Genomic DNA, 22,157 nt, shown 5'->3' with positions numbered 1-22,157 from the left:
CTGTTTACGTGTAATCGCTATGGGAGATGTTTTGGTATATCGGTAACGCACTTGACTTCCAACCTCGAGATCCCTGGTTCGAGTTCGGGTGTCTCCAACACTTTTTTTTTCATTTTTTTTCCTTTTGACCTTCACTGTACCATCTCCTTTGATTATTTAAACACGTAGATTCGCAAATAATGTCATAAATAACCCTTTTTACTTTATTATTACCCTATTTTTACTTAATCCATTACTTTTTGCGTGTAATCCCTATGGGAAATGACTTTTTCTCAAATCTGGAGTCTACATTCCTGTCTTTTGCGAGCAATATCGCCGTTATTTCGGCTTGGATTTTGTTGATTTTTGAGTATGTTGTAGCTGAGATTATATGCTATCTAAATTAACCCTCATTTTTTCAATAAGATGTCATGATCGCGCTCATGATCATGATCATGATCAAGATCATCACGATCATCATTATCATAATGATGCTAATCATTTATCAATTACATTTTCATTTCTTTGAATAAGATAAAATCGTCAAAAGGTGTTCTTCATGATGTAAATTAGAGTCAAATGTGTAACTGGTTACTGCACAGGGTCAAAGGTCATATATTGTTTCAATCTATCTTCCCTAGATCCATGATGATCAAGGAGACACAATTTAATCTTGACATATGAATAGATCATAATGGGAGAAGCATATGAATGGGAGAAGCAAAATAATATATCGTGTAATACATTATTCGTTATGTAAACCATTATCATACGTATCACCTAATTCGTCTAAGTGACGAATTAAAGTCTAGTTTATTAGGTGATACGTAACGAAGTCTACGTATCACCTTTTGATTTCGTCAAGATTTTTATTATTTATTTATTATTTATTATTATTCTTCCTCGAATTTGTTCGCAGGATATCTCAAGACTGAATGAAGCCATTGTTATGAATCTTTCAATGATGATAGATCTTAGTCTAACTTAGAACTGCGTGACTTTTCAAAGACTCAAAATCATCGTGACGTCATCCAGGCGCCATTTTGTGAAAATCAACTAATGACCATATCTTCATAACGAATAGTAATTTTTCATTCATATTTATCATGATTAAGATCAATATCCGTCCGGTCAATTTCAAGTCAATAAACGTCCGTAAATGCGCGCGTGCGCGCTCGTCCGCGCGTTTACGCGCGCGCAAAAAATTAAAATGCTCTAAATCATCCCAAATTTTTTTTGCATACGTTTCAGGCCATATTGAGCATTTGATAAAAAAATTACGCACACGCGCATGCGCGCGCGTTTTCGCGCCTACTGGCATTTTGCAACATAGAATCGCCGATTTTTTTCTGACATCATATTTGGTACATTTTTCCAAGCATTTTGATAATTTGTTCACCTTTTAATAACGCAATGAGCGTCCGTCAAAGTTGACAGCACGCGCGGATTTGCGTTATCTTTATCCACAATACATGGGCAAAAACATGCCTATATAAAATTCATTGTAACTCTTTAGAATAGATAGAAACTCCTAATATTTTTTCATATTTAAATAGATGATGAGTTGGAGATATGATTTCATGTCTCATTTTATCCTCAATTAACTCATGACGGCATCATAATGGCCTCCAAACTCAAAATTTCAATTTGCATATTATGACGTCAGCATATTTTTGGAAAATTGATTGTATCTCTGTAAATATGGATCAATTTTCTTTTTAATTTTGAAATGTTCTAGCTGAGACAATTTTCTACAAATGTAGTATTCACAATTTTTATTTTTGACTAAAGTATCATGGTGTATTTTTGCAATTAAAGGAGGCATGTCAATTTTTCGCATTTTGCGTGTACTCTCTATGGGACATGACTTTTTCTCAAAACTGGATTCTACACTCCTGTCTTTCGCGAGCAAAATCTCCGTTGTTTTAGCTTCGTTTTCGCTGAGCTTCGAATATGTTGTAGCTGAGACAATGAGCTATCAAAAGTGTGTCCTTTATTTTTCGATTAGATGCCGGGATCATGCTCATATTTCACTTGCAAAGTAGGATTTCTGAATTCCATTTCCCGTTTACGTGTAATCGCTATGGGAGATGTTTTGGTATATCGGTAACGCACTTGACTTCCAACCTCGAGATCCCTGGTTCGAGTCCGGGTGTCTCCAACACTTTTTTTTTCTCACTTTTTTTTCCTTTTGACCTTCACTGTACCATCTCCTTTGATTATTTAAACACGTAGATTCGCAAATATCGTCATAAATAACCCTTTTTTACTTTATTATTACCCTATTTTCACTTAATCCATTACTTTTTGCGTGTAATCCCTATGGGAAATGACTTTTTCTCAAATCTGGAGTCTACATTCCTGTCTTTTGCGAGCAATATCGCCGTTATTTCGGCTTGGATTTTGTTGATTTTTGAGTATGTTGTAGCTGAGATTATATGCTATCTAAATCAACCCTCATTTTTTCAATAAGATGTCATGATCGCGCTCATGATCATGATCATTATCATCATGATTATCATTATCATAATGATGATAATCATTTATCAATTACATTTTCATTTCTTTGAATAAGATAAAATCGTCAAAAAGGTGTTCTTCATGATGTAAATTAGAGTCAAATGTGTAACTAGTTACTGCACAGGGTCAAAGGTCATATATTGTTTCAATCTATCTTCCCTAGATCCATGATGATCAAGGAGACACAATTTAATCTTTACATATGAATAGATCATAATGGGAGAAGCATATAAATGGGAGAAGCATTTTACAAAATAATATATCGTGTAATGCATTATTCGTTATGTAAACCATTATCATACGTATCACCTAATTCGTCTAAGTGACGAATTAAAGTCTAGTTAGGTGATACGTACGTAGACGTATCACCTTTTGATTTCGTCAAGATTTTTATTATTATTTATTTATTTATTTATTATTATTCTTCCTCGAATTTGTTCGCAGGATATCTCAAGACTGAATAAAGCCATTATCATGAAACTTGCCATGATGATAGATCTTAGTCTAACTTAGAACTGCGTGACTTTTTAGAGAGTCAAAATTATCGTGACGTCATCCAGGCGCCATTTTGTGAAAATCAACTAATGATCATATCTTCATAACGGAAAAGTATTTCTCATTCATAATTATCACGATTAAAATAAACATCCGTCCGGTCAAGTTGAGGTCAATAAAAGTGCGCAAATGCGCGCGTGCGCGTTCGTCCGCGCGTTTACGCGCGCGCAAAAATTAAAAATGCTCCAAATCATCCCAATTTTTTTTTGCATATGTTTCAGGCCATATGGAGCATTTGATAAAAAAATTACGTACACGCGCATGCGCGCGCGTTTTCGCGCGTACTGGCATTTTGCAACATAGAATCGCCGATTTTTTTCTGTCATCATATTCGGTACATTTTTCCAAGCATTTTGATAATTTGTTCACCTTTTATTAACGCAATGAGCGTCCGTCAAAGTTGACAGCACGCGCGGATTTGCGTTATCTTTATCTACAATACATGGGCAAAAACATGCCTATATAAAATTCATTGTAACTCTTTACAATAGATAGAAACTCCTAATATTTTTTCATATTTGGATAGATTATGAGTCGGAGATATGATTTCATGTCTCATTTGATCCTCAATTAACTCATGACGTCATCATAATGGCCTCCAAACTCAAAATTTAAATTTGCATATTATGACGTCAGCATATTTTTGGAAAATTGATTGTATCTCTGTAAATATGGATCAATTTTCTTTTTAATTTTGATATGTTCTAGCTGAGACAATTTTCTACAAATGTAGTGTTCACAATTTTTATTTTTGACAAAAGTATCATGCTGTATTTTTGCGATTAAAGGAGGCATGTCAATTTTTCGCATTTTGCGTGTATTCTCTATGGGACATGACTTTTTCTCAAAACTGGATTCTACATTTCTGTCTTTCGCGAGCAGAATCTCCATTGTTTTAGCTTCGTTTTCGCTGAGCTTCGACTATGTTGTAGCTAAGACAATAAGCTATCACAAATTGCCTTTTATTTTTCGATCAGATGTCAGGATTATGCTCAAATTTTACTCGCAACGTAGGATTTGAGAATTCCATTTCCCGTTTACGTTTAATCGCTATGGGAAATGTTTTGCTATATCGGTTACGCACTTGACTTCAAACCTCGAGATCCCTGGTTACAGTCCGGGTGTCTCCCACAATATATGCCTTAATTTTGTTTTTCTTTTTGACCTTTCACTGTACCATCTCCTTTAATAATTAAAACACGTAGAATCGCAAATAATGTAATAAACAACCCCATTTTCTTTATTATTACCCTATTTTCACTTAATCCATTACTTTTTGCATGTAATCCCTATGGGAGATGACTTTTTCTCAAATCTGGATTATACATTCCTGTCTTTTGAGCAATATCGCCGTTATTTCTGCTTGGATTTTGTTGATTTTTTAGTATGATGTAGCTGAGACTATATACAAACTAAATCATCCCTCATTTATTCAATAAGATGTCAGGATCACGCTTACGATCATGATCATCATGATCATAATGATGATAATCATTTATCAATAACATTTTTATTTCTTTGAATAAGATAAAATCGTCAAAATGTGTTCTTCATGATGTAAATTAGAGTTCAAGTTGTAACTGGTTACTGCACAGGGTCAATGGTCATATATTGTTTCAATCTATCTTCCCTAGATCCCTAATGATCAAGGGGACACAATTTAAACTTGACATATGGATAGATCATAATGGGAGAAGCATTTTATGAAATAACATATCGTGTAATGCATTCTTCGTTATGTAAACAATTAGCATACGTATCACCTAATTCGTCTAAGTGACGAATTAAAGTCTAGTATTTATTTTGTGTCTGTATAGAAGAAATTATTATTATTATTCCTCAATTTTGTTCGCAGGATATCTCAAGACTGAATAAAGCCATTGTCATGAAACTTTCAATGATGATAGATCTTAGTCTAACTTAGAACTGCGTGACTTTTCAAAGACTCAAAGTCATCGTGACGTCATCCAGGCGCCGTTTTGTAAAAATCAATTCATGATCATATCTTCATAACGGAAAGTAATTTTACATTCATTTTTATCAAGATTAAGATCAATATCCGTCGGGTCAATTTGAGGTCAATAAATGCGCGCAAAAATGCGTGTACGCGTAGGCGCGCGCGTTAATGCGCGCGCAAAAATTAAAAATGCTCTAAACCATCCCAAATTTTTTTTGCATACGTTTCAGGCCATATGGAGCATTTGACAAAAAATTATGCTCACGCGCATGCGCGCGCGTTTTTTGCGCGTACTAGCGTTTTGCAACATAGAATCGCCGAAATTTCTCTATCATCATATTTGGCACATTTTTCCAAGCATTTTGATAACTTGTTAACCCTTTAATAACGCAATGAGCGTCCGTCAAAGTTGACAGCGCGCGCGGACCTGCGTTATCTTTATCCACAATACATGAGCAAAAACATGCCTATACAAAAATCTTTGTAACTCTTCAGAATAGATATGAACTCCCAATATTTTTTCATATTTAAATAGATTATGAGTCGGAGATATTATTTCATGTCTCATTTGACCCTCAATTAACTAATGACGTCATCATAATGGTCTCCGAACTCAAAATTTTAATTTGCATATTATGACGTTTGCATATTTTTGGAAAATTGATTGTATCTCTGTAAATATTGATTGATTTTCTTTCAAATCTTGAAATGTTTTAGCTGAGACAATTTTATACAAATATAGTGTCCACAATTTTTCATTTTGACAAAGGTATCATGGCGTATTTTTGCGATTAAAGGAGGCATGTCAATTTTTCACATTTTGCGTGTATTGTCTAAGGCACATGACTATTTCTCAAAACTGGATTCTACATTTCCCTCTTTCGCGAGCAATATCTCCGTTGTTTTAGCTTTGTTTTTGCTATTGTGGATCATATGCCGGGATCATGCTCATATTTCACTTGCAATGTAGGACTTCAGAATTCCATTTCCCGTTTACGTGTTATCGCTATGGGAGATGTTTTGGTATATCAGTAACGCACTTGACTTCCAACCTCGAGATCCCTGGTTCGAGTCCGGGTGTCTCCAACAATTTTTTTCTTAACTTTTTTTTCCTTTTGACCTTTCACTGTACCATCTCCTTTGATTATTTAAACACGTAGAATCGCAAATAATGTCATAAACAACCCTTTTTACTTTATTATTACCCTATTATCACTTAATCCATTACTTTTTGCGTGTAATCCCTATGGGAGATGACTTTTTCTCAAATCTGGATTCTACATCCCTGTCTTTTGCGAGCAATATCGCCGTTAGTTCTGCTTGGATTTTGTTGATTTTTGAGTATGTTGTAGCTTAGACTATATGCTATCTAAAGCAATCCTTATTTTTGCAATAAAATGTCAGGATCGCGCTCATGATTCATGATTTATTTCTTTGAATGAGATAAAATCGTCCAAATGTGTTCTTCATGATGTAAATTAGAGTCAAATGTGTAACTGGTTACTGCACAGGATCAAAGGTCATATACTGTTTCAATCTATCTTCCCTAGATCCATCATGATCAAGGAGACACAATTTAATCTTGACATATGGATAGATCTTAATGGGAGAAGCAAATAAATGGGAGAAGCATTTTCATTTTATAAATTAATATATCGTGTATTGCATTATTCGTTATGTAAACCATTATCATACGTATCACCTAATTCGTCTAAGTGACGAATTAAAGTCTAGTTATTTATTATTATTCTTCCTCGAATTTGTTCGCAGGATATCTCAAGACTGAATAAAGCCATTATCATGAAACTTGCCATGATGATAGATCTTAGTCTAACTTAGAACTGCGTGACTTTTTAAAGAGTCAAAATTATCGTGACGTCATCCAGGCGCCATTTTGTGAAAATCAACTAATGATCATATCTTCTTAACGGAAAAATATTTCTCATTCATAATTATCACGATTAAGATAAATATCCGTCCGGTCAAGTTGAGGTCAATAAAAGTGCGCAAATGCGCGCGTGCGCGTTCGTCCGCACGTTTACGCGTGCGCAAAAATTCAAAATGCTTCAAATCATCCCAATTTTTTTTTGCATACGTTTCAGGCCATATGGAGCATTTGATAAAAAAATTACGCACACGCGCATGCGCGCGCGTTTTCGCGCCTACTGGCATTTTGCAACATAGAATCGCCGATTTTTTTCTGTCATCATATTCGGTACATTTTTCCAAGCATTTTGATAATTTGTTCACCTTTTATTAACGCAATGAGCGTCCGTCAAAGTTGACAGCACGCGCGGATTTGCGTTATCTTTATCCACAATACATGGGCAAAAACATGCCTATATAAAATTCATTGTAACTCTTTAGAATAGATAGAAACTCCTAATATTTTTTCATATTTGGATAGATTATAAGTCGGAGATATGATTTCATGTCTCATTTTATCCTCAATTAACTCATGACATCATCATAATGGCCTTCAAACTCAAAATTTTAATTTGCATTATATGACGTCAGCATATTTTTGGGAAATTGATTGTATCTCTGTAAATATGAATCAATTTTCTTTTTGATTTTGATATGTTCTAGCTGAGACAATTTTCTACAAATGTAGTATTCACAATTTTTATTTTTGACAAAACTATCATGGTGTATTTTTGCGATTAAAGGAGGCATGTCAATTTTTCGCATTTTGCGTGTATTCTCTATGGGACATGACTTTTTCTCAAAACTGGATTCTACACTCCTGTCTTTCGCGAGCAAAATCTCAGTTGTTTTAGCTTTGTTTTCGCTGAGCTTTGGATATGTTGTAGCTGAGACAATGAGCTATCAAATATGTAACATTTATTTTTCGATTAGATGCCGGGATTATGCTCATATTTCACTTGCAAAGTAGGATTTCTGAATTCCATTTCCCGTTTACGTGTAATCGCTATGGGAGATGTTTTGGTATATCGGTAACGCACTTGACTTCCAACCTCGAGATCCCTGGTTCGAGTCCGGGTGTCTCCAACACTTTTGTTTTCACTTTTTTTTTCTTTTCGACCTTCACTGTACCATCTCCTTTGATTATTTAAACACGTAGATTCGCAAATAATGTCATAATAACCCTTTTTACTTTATTATTACCCTATTTTCACTTAATCCATTACTTTTTGCGTGTAATCCCTATAGGAGATGACTTTTTCTAAAATCTGGAGTCTACATTCCCGTCTTTTGCGAGCAATATCGCCGTTATTTCGGCTTGGATTTTGTTGATTTTTGAGTATGTTGTAGCTGAGACTATATGCTATCTAAATCAACCCTCATTTTTTCAATAAGATGTCATGATCGCGCTCATGATCATCATTATCATAATGATGATAATCATTTATCAATTACATTTTCATTTCTTTGAATAAGATAAAAATCGTCAAAAGGTGTTCTTCATGATGTAAATTAGAGTCAAATGTGTAACTGGTTACTGCACAGGGTCAAAGGTCATATATTGTTTCAATCTATCTTCCCTAGATCCATGATGATCAAGGAGACACAATTTAATCTTGACATATGAATAGATCATAATGGGAGAAGCATATGAATGGGAGAAGCAGTTTACAAAATAATATATCGTGTAATGCATTATTCGTTATGTAAACCATTATCATACGTATCACCTAATTCGTCTAAGTGACGAATTAAAGTCTAGTTAGGTGATACGTAACGAAGTCAACGTATCACCTTTTGATTTCGTCAAGATTTTTCTTTATTAGGTGATACGTAACGAAGTCAACGTATCACCTTTTGATTTCGTCAAGATTTTTCTTTATTATTATTAGGTGATACGTATGAAATATACGTATCACCTTTTGATTTCGTCAAGATTTTTCTTTATTATTATTATTATTATTATTTATTTTTATTATTCTTCCTCAATTTTGTTCGCAGGATATCTCAAGAATGGCAAAAGCCATTGTCATGAAACTTTGAATGATGATAGATCTTAGTCTAACTTAGAACTGCATGACTTTTCAAAGACTCAAAATTATCGTGACGTCATCCAGGCGCCATTTTGTAAAATTCAACTTATGATCATATCTTCATAACGGAAAGTAATTTTCCATTCATATTTATCATGAATAAGATCAATATCCTTCCGGTCAATTTCAGATCAAAAAACGTGCGCAAATCTGCGCGTACGCGTTCGTGCGCGCGTTTACGTGCGCGCAAAAAAATAAAATGCTCCAAATCATTTCCAATTTTTTTTGCATACGTTTCAAGCCATAAGGAGCATTTGACAAACAATCAGTCAAACGCGCATGCGCGCGCATTTTTTGCGCGTTCTGGCATTTTGCAACATATAATCGCCAAATTTTCTCTGTCATCATGTTTGGCACATTTTTCCAAGCATTTTGATACCATGTTCATCTCTTTATCACTATTAATAACGGAATGAGCGTCCGTCCAAAATAAATATCTGCGCGCGCGAGGTCATGTATTACATAGCATATATGGGCAAAAACATGCCTATAAAAAGTACATCGGGATGAATAAGGACTGCCATTTTTTTTGTTTCATATTTAGATACAGTATGAGTCGGAGATATGATTTCATATCTTATTAGGCTATTAAATACATCTTGACGTCATCATAATGGCCTTGAAAGTCAAACTACAAAATTGCATATTATGACGTCATTATATTTATGGAAAATTTAGTGTATTTCTCATAATATTGACTGATTTTCTTCCAAATTTCGGTATCTTGTAGCTGAGGCAATTGCCCTCAGGATAAATACACACTACTTTTTTTTTCATTGACGTCATCATAGTACAAAATTCAATTAAAGGCCACATTTCAGAATTTTCTTAATTTGCGTGTTATGCCTATGGAAGGTGAATTTCGTTTACATCATGAATCTTTATGACATTGATCTTTGAGCACTATCTAGCTTATTGGTATTCTATGTTCTCCCAAATTTTGATACGGTGTAGCTAATAAAATATCTACAATATTGTCGTACATCATTTATCATTTCGATGACATCATCATAGTGAAAATTTCAATTAAAGGTGACATGTCAGAATTTTCTTAGTTTGCGTGTTAGGCGACTTTTTCTGAAATCCTGATTCTAAAAATCTCTATCGGATACCTGAAGGGGGCGCTATACCCCTCTTAATCATGGTCTTTATCGTATTTATGATCATTATCATTAGATCATCATTGGCACACTTTCATGATAACAAAATAGCACGTATCACCTAATTCGTCAAAGTGACGAATTAAAGTCTAGTTTATTTTTATTATTCTTCCTCGAATTTGTTCGCAGGATATCTCAAGACTGAATAAAGCCATTATCATGAAACTTTCAATGATGATAGATCTTAGTCTAACTTAGAACTGCGTGAATTTTCAAAGACTCAAAATTATCGTGACGTCATCCAGGCGCCATTTTGTGAAAATCAACTAATGATCATATCTTCATAACGAATAGTAATTTTTCATTCATATTTATCATGATTAAGATCAATATCCGTCCGGTCAATTTCAAGTCAATAAAAGTCCGTAAATGCGCGCGTGCGCGCTCGTCCGCGCGTTTACGCGCGCGCAAAAAATTAAAATGCGCTAAATCATCCCAAATTTTTTTTGCATACGTTTCAGGCCATATGGAGCATTTGATAAAAAAAATTACGCACACGCGCATGCGCGCGCGTTTTCGTGCGTACTGGCATTTTGCAACACAGAATCGCCGATGTTTTTCTGACATCATATTTGGTACATTTTTCCAAGCATTTTGATAATTTGTTCACCTTTTAATAACGCAATGAGCGTCCGTCAAAGTTGACAGCACGCGCGGATTTGCGTTATCTTTATCCACAATACATGGGCAAAAACATGCCTATATAAAATTCATTGTAACTCTTTAGAATAGATAGAAACTCCTAATATTTTTTCATATTTGGATAGATTATGAGTCGGAGATATGATTTCATGTCTCATTTTATCCTCAATTAACTCATGACGTCATCATAATGGCCTCCAAACTCAAAATTTTAATTTGCATATTATGACGTCAGCATATTTTTGGAAAATTGATTGTATCTCTGTAAATATGGATTTATTTTATTTTTAATTTTGATATGTTCTAGCTGAGACAATTTTCTACAAATGTAGTATTCACAATTTTTATTTTTGACAAAAGTATCATGGTGTATTTTTGCGATTAAAGGAGGCATGTCAATGTTTCGCATTTTGCGTGTATTCTCTATAGGACATGACTTTTTCTCAAAACTGGATTCTACACTCCTGTCTTTCGCGAGCAAGATCTCCGTTGTTTTAGCTTTGTTTTCACTGAGCTTTGGATATGTTGTAGCTGAGACAATGAGCTATCAAAAGTGTGCCTTTTATTTTTCGATTAGATGCCGGGATCATGCTCATATTTCACTTGCAAAGTATGATTTCTGAATTCCATTTCCCGTTTACGTGTAATCGCTATTGGAGATGTTTTGGTATATCGGTAACGCACTCGACTTCCAACCTCGAGATCCCTGGTTCGAGTCCGGGTGTCTCCAACACTTTTTTTTTCTCACTTTTTTTTCCTTTTGACCTTCACTGTACCATCTCCTTTGATTATTTAAACACGTAGATTCGCAAATAATGTCATAAATAACCCTTTTTACTTTATTATTACCCTATTTTCACTTAATCCATTACTTTTTGCGTGTAATCCCTATGGGAGATGACTTTTTCTAAAATCTGGAGTCTACATTCCTGTCTTTTGCGAGCAATATCGCCGTTATTTCGGCTTGGATTTTGTTGATTTTTTAGTATGTTGTAGCTGAGACTATATGCTGTCTAAATCAACCCTCATTTTTTCAATAAGATGTCATGATCGCGCTCATGATCATGATCATGATCATCATGATCATCATTATCATAATGATGATAATCATTTATCAATTACATTTTCATTTCTTTGTATAAGATAAAAATCGTCAAAAGGTGTTCTTCATGATGTAAATTAGAGTCAAATGTGTAATTGGTTACTGCACAGGTTCAAAGGTCATATATTGTTTCAATCTATCTTCCCTAGATCCATGATGATCAAGGAGACACAATTTAATCTTGACATATGAATAGATCATAATGGGAGAAGCATATGAATGGGAGAAGGATTTTACAAAATAATATATCGTGTAATGCATTATTCGTTATGTAGACCATTATCATACGTATCACCTAATTCGTCTAAGTGACGAATTAAAGTCTAGTTATTATTATTATTTATTTTTATTATTCTTCCTCGAATTTGTTCGCAGGATATCTCAAGACTGAATAAAGCCATTATCATGAAACTTTCAATGATGATAGATCTTAGTCTAACTTAGAACTGTGTGACTTTTCAGACAGTCAAGGTCATCGTGACGTCATCCAGGCGCCATTTTGTGAAAATCAACTTATGATCATATCTTCATAAAGGAAAGCCATTTTTCATTCATATTTATCATGATTAAACTCAATATCCGTCCGGTCAATTTCAAGTCAATAAATGCGCGCAAAAATGCACGTACGCCTATGTCCGCGCGTTTACGCGCGCGAAAAAAATTAAAATGCTCCAAATCATCCCAATTTTTTTTTACATCCGTTTCAGGCCATATGGAGCATTTGATAAAAAAATTACGCACACGCGCATGCGCGCGCATTTTCGCGCGTACTGGCATTTTGCAATATAGAATCGCCGAATTTTTTCTGTCATTATATTTGATACATTTTTCCAAGCATTTTGATAACTTGTTCACCTTTTAATAACGCAATGAGCGTCCGTCAAAGTTGACAGCACGCGCAGATCTGCGTTATCTTTATCCACCATACATTGGCAAAAACATGCCTATACAAAATTCATTGTAACTGTTCAGAATGGATGGGAACTCCCAATATGTTTTCATATTTAGATAGATTATGAGTTGGAGATATGATTTCATGTCTCATTTGACCCTCAATTAACTCATGATGTCATCATAATGGCCTCCAAACTCAAAATTTCAATTTGCATATTATGACGTCAGCATATTTTTGGAAAATTAATTGTATCTCTGTAAATATGGATCAATTTTCTTTTAAATTTTGATATGTTCTAGCTGAGACAATTTGCTACAAGTATAGTTGCCACAATTTTTCATTTTGACTAAGGCATCAAGGCGTACTTTTGTGATTAAAGGAGGCATGTCAATTTTTCACATTTTGCGTGTATTCTCTATGGGACATGACTTTTTCTCAAAACTGGATTCTACACTCCTGTCTTTTGCGAGCGAAATCTCCCATATTTTAGCTTTGTTTTCGCTGAGCTTCGAATATGTTGTAGCTGAGACAATAAGCTATCACACGTGTGCCTTTTATATTTCGATCAGATGCCGGGATTATGCTCATATTTCACTTGCAAAGTAGGATTTCTGAATTCCATTTCCCGTTTACGTGTAATTAATCGCTATGGGAGATGTTTTGTTATATCGGTAACGCACTTGACTTCCAACCTCGAGATCCCTGGTTCGATTCCGGGTGTCTCCAACACTTTTTTTTCCACTTTTTTTTTCCTTTTGACCTTCACTGTACCATCTCCTTTGATTATTTAAACACGTAGATTCGCAAATAATGTCATAAATAACCCTTTTTACTTTATTATTACCCTATTTTCACTTAATCCATTACTTTTTGCGTGTAATCCCTATGGGAGATGACTTTTTTTTTCAAATCTGGATTCTACATTCCTGTCTTTTGCGAGCAATATCGCCGTTATTTCGGCTTGGATTTTGTTGATTTTTGAGTATGTTGTAGCTGAGACTATATGCTATCTAAATCAACCCTCTTTTTTTCAATAAAATGTCAAAATCGCGCTTATGATCATGATCATGATCATCATGATCATCATTATCATAATGATGATAATCATTTATCAATTACATTTTCATTTCTTTGAATAAGATAAAAATCGTCAAAAGGTGTTCTTCATGATGTAAATTAGAGTCAAATGTGTAACTGGTTACTGCACAGGGTCAAAGGTCATATATTGTTTCAATCTATCTTCCCTAGATCCATGATGATCAAGGAGACACAATTTAATCTTGAGATATGAATAGATCATAATGGGAGAAGCATATAAATGGGAGAAGCATTTTACAAAATAATATATCGTGTAATGCATTATTCGCTATGTAAACCACTATCATACGTATCACCTAATTCGTCTAAGTGACGAATTAAAGTCTAGTTAGGTGATACGTACGTAGACGTATCACCTTTTGATTTCGTCAAGATTTTTATTATTATTTATTTATTTATTATTATTCTTCCTCGAATTTGTTCGCAGGATATCTCAAGACTGAATAAAGCCATTATCATGAAACTTACAATGATGATAGATCTTAGTCTAACTTAGAACTGCGTGACTTTTTAGAGAGTCAAAATTATCGTGACGTCATCCAGGCGCCATTTTGTGAAAATCAACTAATGATCATATCTTCATAACGGAAAAGTATTTCTCATTCATAATTATCACGATTAAGATAAATATCCGTCCGGTCAAGTTGAGGTCAATACAAGTGCGCAAATGCGCGCGTGCGCGTTCGTCCGCGCGTTTACGCGCGCGCAAAAATTTAAAATGCTCCAAATCATCCCAAATTTTTTTTGCATACGTTTCAGGCCATATGAAGCATTTGATAAAAAAATTACGCACACGCGCATGCGCGCGCGTTTTCGCGCGTACTGGCATTTTGCAACATAGAATCGCCGATTTTTTTCTGTCATCATATTCGGTACATTTTTCCAAGCATTTTGATAATTTGTTCACCTTTTATTAACTCAATGAGCGTCCGTCAAAGTTGACAGCACGCGCGGATTTGCGTTATCTTTATCCACAATACATGGGCAAAAACATGCCTATATAAAATTCATTGTAACTCTTTAGAATAGATGGAAACTCCTAATATTTTTTCATATTTGGATAGATTATGAGTCGGAGATATGATTTCATGACTCATTTTATCCTCAATTAACTCATGACGTCATCATAATGGCCTCCAAACTCAAAATTTTAATTTGCATATTATGACGTCAGCATATTTTTGGAAAATTGATTGTATCTCTGTAAATATGGATCAATTTTCTTTTTAATTTTGATATGTTCTAGCTGAGACAATTTTCTACAAATGTAGTATTCACAATTTTTATTTTAGACAAAAGTATCATGGTGTGTTTTTGCGATTAAAGGAGGCATGTCAATTTTTCGCATTTTGCGTGTATTCTCTATGGGACATGACTTTTTCTCAAAACTGGATTCTACGCTCCTGTCTTTCGCGAGCAAAATCTCCGTTGTTTTAGCTTCGTTTTCGCTGAGCTTTGGATATGTTGTAGCTGAGACAATGAGCTATCAAAAGTGTGCCTTATATTTTTCGATTAGATGCCGGGATCATGCTCATATTTCACTTGCAAAGTAGGATTTCTGAATTCCATTTCCCGTTTACGTGTAATCGCTATGGGAGATGTTTTGGTATATCGGGAACGCACTTGACTTCCAACCTCGAGATCCCTGGTTCGAGTCCGGGTGTCTCCAACACTTTTTTTCACTTTTTTTTTTTTTTGACCTTCACTCTACCATCTCCTTTGATTATTTAAACACGTAGATTCGCAAATAATGTCATAAATAACCCTTTTTACTTTGTTATTACCCTATTTTCACTTAATCCATTACTTTTTGCGTGTAATCCCTATGGGAGATGACTTTTTCTAAAATCTGGAGTCTACATTCCTGTCTTTTGCGAGCAATATCGCCGTTATTTCGGCTTGGATTTTGTTGATTTTTTAGTATGTTGTAGCTGAGACTATATGCTATCTAAGTCAACCCTCATTTTTTCAATAAGATGTCATGATCGCGCTCATGATCATGATCATCATGATCATCATTATCATAATGATGATAATCATTTATCAATTACATTTTCATTTCTTTGAATGAGATAAAAATCGTCAAAAGGTGTTCTTCATGATGTAAATTAGAGTCAAATGTGTAACTGGTTACTGCACAGGGTCAAAGGTCATATATTGTTTCAATCTATCTTCCCTAGATCCATGATGATCAAGGAGACACAATTTAATCTTGACATATGAATAGATCATAATTGGAGAAGCATATGAATGGGAGAAGCATTTTACAAAATAATATATCGTGTAATGCATTTATCGTTATGTAGACCATTATCATACGTATCACCTAATTCGTCTAAGTGACGAATTAAAGTCTAGTTAGGTGATACGTACGTAGACGTATCACCTTTTGATTTCGTCAAGATTTTTATTATTTATTTATTTATTATTATTCTTCCTCGAATTTGTTCGCAGGATATCTCAAGACTGAACAAAGCCATTGTTATGAATCTTTCAATGATGATAGATCTTAGTCTAACTTAGAACTGCGTGACTTTTCAAAGACTCAAAGTTATCGTGACGTCATCCAGGCGCCATTTTGTGAAAATCAACTAATGATCATATCTTTATAACGAATAATAATTTTTCATTCATATTTATCATGATTAAGATCAATATCCGTCCGGTCAAGTTGAGGTCAATAAACGTGCGTAAATGCGCGCGTGCGCGCTCGTCCGCGCGTTTACGCGCGCGCAAAAATTAAAAATGCTCTAAATCATCCCAAATTTTTTTTGCATACGTTTCAGGCCATATGGAGCATTTGATAAAAAAATTACGCACACGCGCATGCGCGCGCGTTTTCGCGCGTACTGGCATTTTGCAACATAGAATCGCCGATTTTTTTCTCTCATCATATTCGGTACATTTTTCCAAGCATTTTGATAATTTGTTCACCTTTTATTAACGCAATGAGCGTCCGTCAAAGTTGACAGCACGCGCGGATTTGCGTTATCTTTATCCACAATACATGGGCAAAAACATGCCTATATAAAATTCATTGTAACTCTTTAGAATAGATAGAAACTCCTAATATTTTGTCATATTTGGATAAATTATGAGTCGGAGATATGAGTTCATGTCTCATTTGATCCTCAATTAACTCATGACGTCATCATAATGGCCTCCAAACTCAAAATTTTAATTTGCATATTATGACGTCAGCATATTTTTGGAAAATTGATTGTATCTCTGTAAATATGGATCAATTTTCTTTTTAATTTTGATATGTTCTAGCTAAGACAATTTTCTACAAATGTAATATTCACAATTTTTATTTTTGACAAAAGTATCATGGTGTATTTTTGCGATTAAAGGAGGCATGTCAATTTTTCGCATTTTGCGTGTATTCTCTAAGGGACATGACTTTTTCTCAAAACTGGATTCTACACTCCTGTCTTTCGCGAGCAAAATCTCCGTTGTTTTATCTTTGTTTTCGCTGAGCTTTGGATATGTTGTACCTGAGACAATGAGCTATCACAAGTGTGCCCTTTATTTTTCGATTAGATGCCGGGATCATGCTCATATTTCACTTGCAAAGTAGGATTTCTGAATTCCATTTCCCGTTTACGTGTAATCGCTATGGGAGATGTTTTGGTATATCGGTAACGCACTTGACTTCCAACCTCGAGATCCCTGGTTCGAGTCCGGGTGTCTCCAACACTTTTTTGTTCACTTTTTTTTTTCCTTTTGACCTTCACTGTACCATCTCCTTTGATTATTTAAACACGTAGATTCGCAAATAATGTCATAAATAACACTTTTTACTTTATTATTACCCTATTTTCACTTAATCCACTACTTTTTGCGTGTAATCCCTATGAGAGATGACTTTTTCTAAAATCTGGAGTCTACATTCCTGTCTTTTGCGAGCAATATCGCCGTTATTCGGCTTAGATTTTGTTGATTTTTGAGTATGTTGTAGCTGAGACTATATGCTATCTAAATTAACCCTCATTTTTTCAATAAGATGTCATGATCGCGCTCATGATCATGATCATGATCATCATTATCATCATAATCATAATGATGATAATCATTTATCAATTACATTTTCATTTCTTTGAATAAGATAAAAATCGTCAAAAGGTGTTCTTCATGATGTAAATTAGAGTCAAATGTGTAACTGGTTACTGCACAGGGTCAAAGGTCATATATTGTTTCAATCTATCTTCCCGAGATCCATGATGATCAAGGAGACACAATTTAATCTTGACATATGAATAGATCATAATGGGAGAAGCATATGAATGGGAGAAGCATTTTACAAAATAATATATCGTGTAATGCATTATTCGTTATGTAGACCATTATCATACGTATCACCTAAATCGTCTAAGTGACGAATTAAAGTCTAGTATTTATTTTGTGTCTGTATAGAAGAAATTATTATTATTCTTCCTCAATTTTGTTCGCAGGATATCTCAAGAATGGCATAAGCCATTATCATGAAACTTGCCATGATGAAAGATCTTAGTCTAACTTAGAACTGCGTGACTTTTCATAGACTCAACATCATCTTGACGTCATCTAGGCGCCATTTTGTGAAAATCAACTTATGATAATATCTTCATAACGGAAAGATATTTCTCATTCATAATTATCATGATTAAGATCAATATCCGTCCGGTCAATTTTAGGTCAATAAACGTGCGCAAATGCGCGCGTGCGCGTTCATCCGCGCGTTTACGTGCGCAAAAATTTAAAATGCTCTAAATCATCCCAAATTTTTTTTGCATACGTTTCAGGCCATATAGAGCATTTGACAAAAAAATCATGCTCACGCGCATGCGCGCGCGTTTTTTGCGCGTACTAGAATTTTGCAACATAGAATCGCCAAATTTTCTCTATCATCATATTTGGCACATTTTTCCAAGCATTTTGATAACTTGTTCATCTTTTAATAACGCAATGAGCGTCCGTCAAAGTTGACAGCGCACGCAGACCTGTGTTATCTTTATCCACAATACATGAGCAAAAACATGCCTATACAAAAGTCTTTGTAACTCTTCAGAATAGATAAGAACTCCCAATATTTTTTTTCATATTTAAATAGATTATGAGTCGTAAATATGATTTCATGTCTCATTTTACCCTCAATTAACTCATGACGTCACCATAATGTCCACCAAACTCAAAAATTTAATTTGGATGTTATGACGTCAGCATATTTTTCGAAAATTTATTGTATCTCTGTAAATATTGATTGATTTTCTTTCAAATTTCGATATGTTCTAGCTGAAACAATGCTCTACAAATATATGCTCTACATCATAATGGCTTCTGAACTCAACATTTCTATTTGCTTATTATGACGTCAGCATATTTTAAGAAAATTGATTGTATCTCTGTAAGTATTGATCGATTTTCCTCCAAATTTGGATATGTTCTAGCTGAGACAATGTCCTACGAGTACAGTCGTCACGATTTTTCATTTTGACAAAAGCATTATGGCGTATTTTTTTGCGATTAAAGGAGGCATGTCAATTTTTCACATTTTTGCGTGTATTCTCTATGGGACATGACTTTTTCTCAAAACTGGATTCTACCTTCCTTCCTTTCACGAGCAAAATCTCCGTTGTCTTAGCTTAGTTTTTGCTGAGCTTCGAATATGTTGTAGCTGAGACAATAATCTATCACACGTGTGCATTTCATTTTTCGATCAGATGCCGGGATTATGCTCATATTTCACTTGCAAAGGAGGATTTGAGAATTCCATTTCCCGTTTACGTGAAATCGCTATGGGAAATGTTTTGGTATATCGGTAACGCACTTGACTTCCAACCTCGAGATCCCACAATATCTGTCTTGATTTTTTTTTTTTTTTTGACCTTTCACTGTACCATCTCCTTTGATTATTAAAACACGTGGAATCGCAAATAATGTAATAAACAACCCTATTTACTTTATTATTACCCTATTTTCACTTAATCCATTACTTTTTGCGTGTTATCCCTACGGGAGATGACCTTTTCTCAAATCTGGTTTTTACATTCCTGTCTTTTGAGCAATATCGCCATTATTTCATTTATTCAATAAGATGTCAGGATCACGCTTATAATCGTAATCATGATCATTAACATCATTGATCATCATGATCATCAGGATCATCATGATCATCATGATCATCATTATCATAATGATGATAATCATTTATCAATGATCAAGGAGACACCATTTAAACTTGACATATGGAAAGATCTTGATAGGAGAAGCATTTTATAAAATAACATATCGTGTAATGCATTCTTCATTATGTAAACCATTAGCATACGTATCACCTAATTCGTCTATGTGACGAATTAAAGTCTACTTTAACATTTATCTTTTAAACTCGATGAAAACACACCATACACGTGTCCTGAATACACTAATTCACGTATCTGCAAACGTTAATACACAAATGGCCAAAATGTAGTTTGGAAATCAAATCAATAACTTAGGGTTGCTATAAATTGTTTTTGAAAAAAGATACAAATCTCTCTCTCGCAAAGGATATTTTCTGTGTACATTGAAACATTCCTGGAAGGGACCAACAAGAAATTTCTCCGCTTTTCGTATATGGAAAATAAGTGTTTGGCTAAAATTTCACAGCAAAAAAAAAAATCTTCTCTTTCACATACATTTGCGAAATAAATTAATCCTAGTTCCGTTGAAATTGGTATCAAGATGTAATTAATTTAGTTTTCTTTTATATGACACTAAACTCATTTAGGTTCAATGTTTCCTTAAAATATTGTTTACAAAATACATTTTTGGGTCAAAAGGCCCATTTTTGGGGACGGCCCCTCCGATTAAGGGGCATTCGCTACAAATAATTATTATATACACAAATCTTTCGAATAAACAAGGTGTGCTGAGTTTGTGTGGTAGTAGCAGGCAACTAAAAAGTAAGCATGATATTTGACTTTGGCCTTCCGCTTATTATATGTATTAGTCATCTTGAGAAGTGGCTGCCATTCTTTTTTCAGCAGCATATTTTCGAGGTAGTTTTGCTTCTTTAAAATGATTGCTTTCGGAGAAAAAAATGTTTTTGGCAGGTCCAAGTAAGCACATTTGTCGTTTGAAAAATTCATTTGATTATAGATTCAAGCATTATTTGAAATAGTATTATGATTAAACATTGAAAACAACAGTATATCAATATATGCCTATATAGATTATGTTGCGATTTGCACGAGTAGTATTAACAATTAGCAGCTAAAAGTGAGTTGCAGGTCATGTTCATTCCAAATTTGGACCCTTTTCCCCTCTTTGAAGAACATTTCCCTAATCCACCCCGTTAAGATACATGTGCTACTAAACATTGACATTCAGTTCTGCCATGTCATACCTGTAAATGTTTGGGAAACCATTCATCTTTCCACGGTGTTTGAGTCGTTGTTTCCCAGCTTATTTTCATGAATTGCTTGATTTCATCTAAGTCACGAGGGAACATGTCCTTCAGGTTGCCACAAATGATGATGTATTTCGAGCTCTTGAAAACAGTAGGTTGCATGGATTTCAAGATATCTAGATGGGTCTGTTGCGTATGCTTCTTCACATTGCGAACAAGGTAAGCAATAACACAGATGCGTTGAGAACCTGTAAAGAAACAAAACATTATAGATATTTGTGTAAATGAATATGTTTAACTCTAATCATGCCACAGTGCTAATCCCCATGGTGCCAAACCCCAAAGCCCTCCGTGCTAAGTTTATTCGAGACAATGTACTTGACGCGATGGTTCTTTGAATAGCGCGTGCAAAAAACACAGCACAGTCAAATGAGCATGAACAATAACTGCTATTAGTCAAGGCAGCCCCCAAGAAAGCGAAGAAGCCAGTAAAGAAAACGACTGAGAAGAAAGTTATGCACAAGGCACTGAAGCAATTGCTCGCTGGCATGTACACAGCACTGTAACGGTAGCGGGCATGCAGCCTTATGGCAGGTTATGAGTTAAACATATTACCATGTACATGATCAAATATGCGTACATGCGTTGACCGGTAAGTTTAACAGGCACATAGAGAGAGCGTTAACGATAATATAGGAAACCGCTAGAGAGAGAGAGAGAGAGAGCATACTTCGATATGAATTTTGTTTTGGGAAGTCATGCTTTTTCAGGAAAATACTTTAAATAAGAATAGGTCTGATATTGGCATTATGCAATGATACAATGAGACCTTTTCTTAATTATGTTGATACAGCAACC

Source organism: Strongylocentrotus purpuratus, unplaced genomic scaffold, assembly GCF_000002235.5.
Source record: "Strongylocentrotus purpuratus isolate Spur 01 unplaced genomic scaffold, Spur_5.0 spur5_scaffold_20, whole genome shotgun sequence".
NCBI lineage: Eukaryota > Metazoa > Echinodermata > Echinoidea > Camarodonta > Strongylocentrotidae > Strongylocentrotus > Strongylocentrotus purpuratus.
This window is presented reverse-complemented; position numbering follows the sequence as displayed.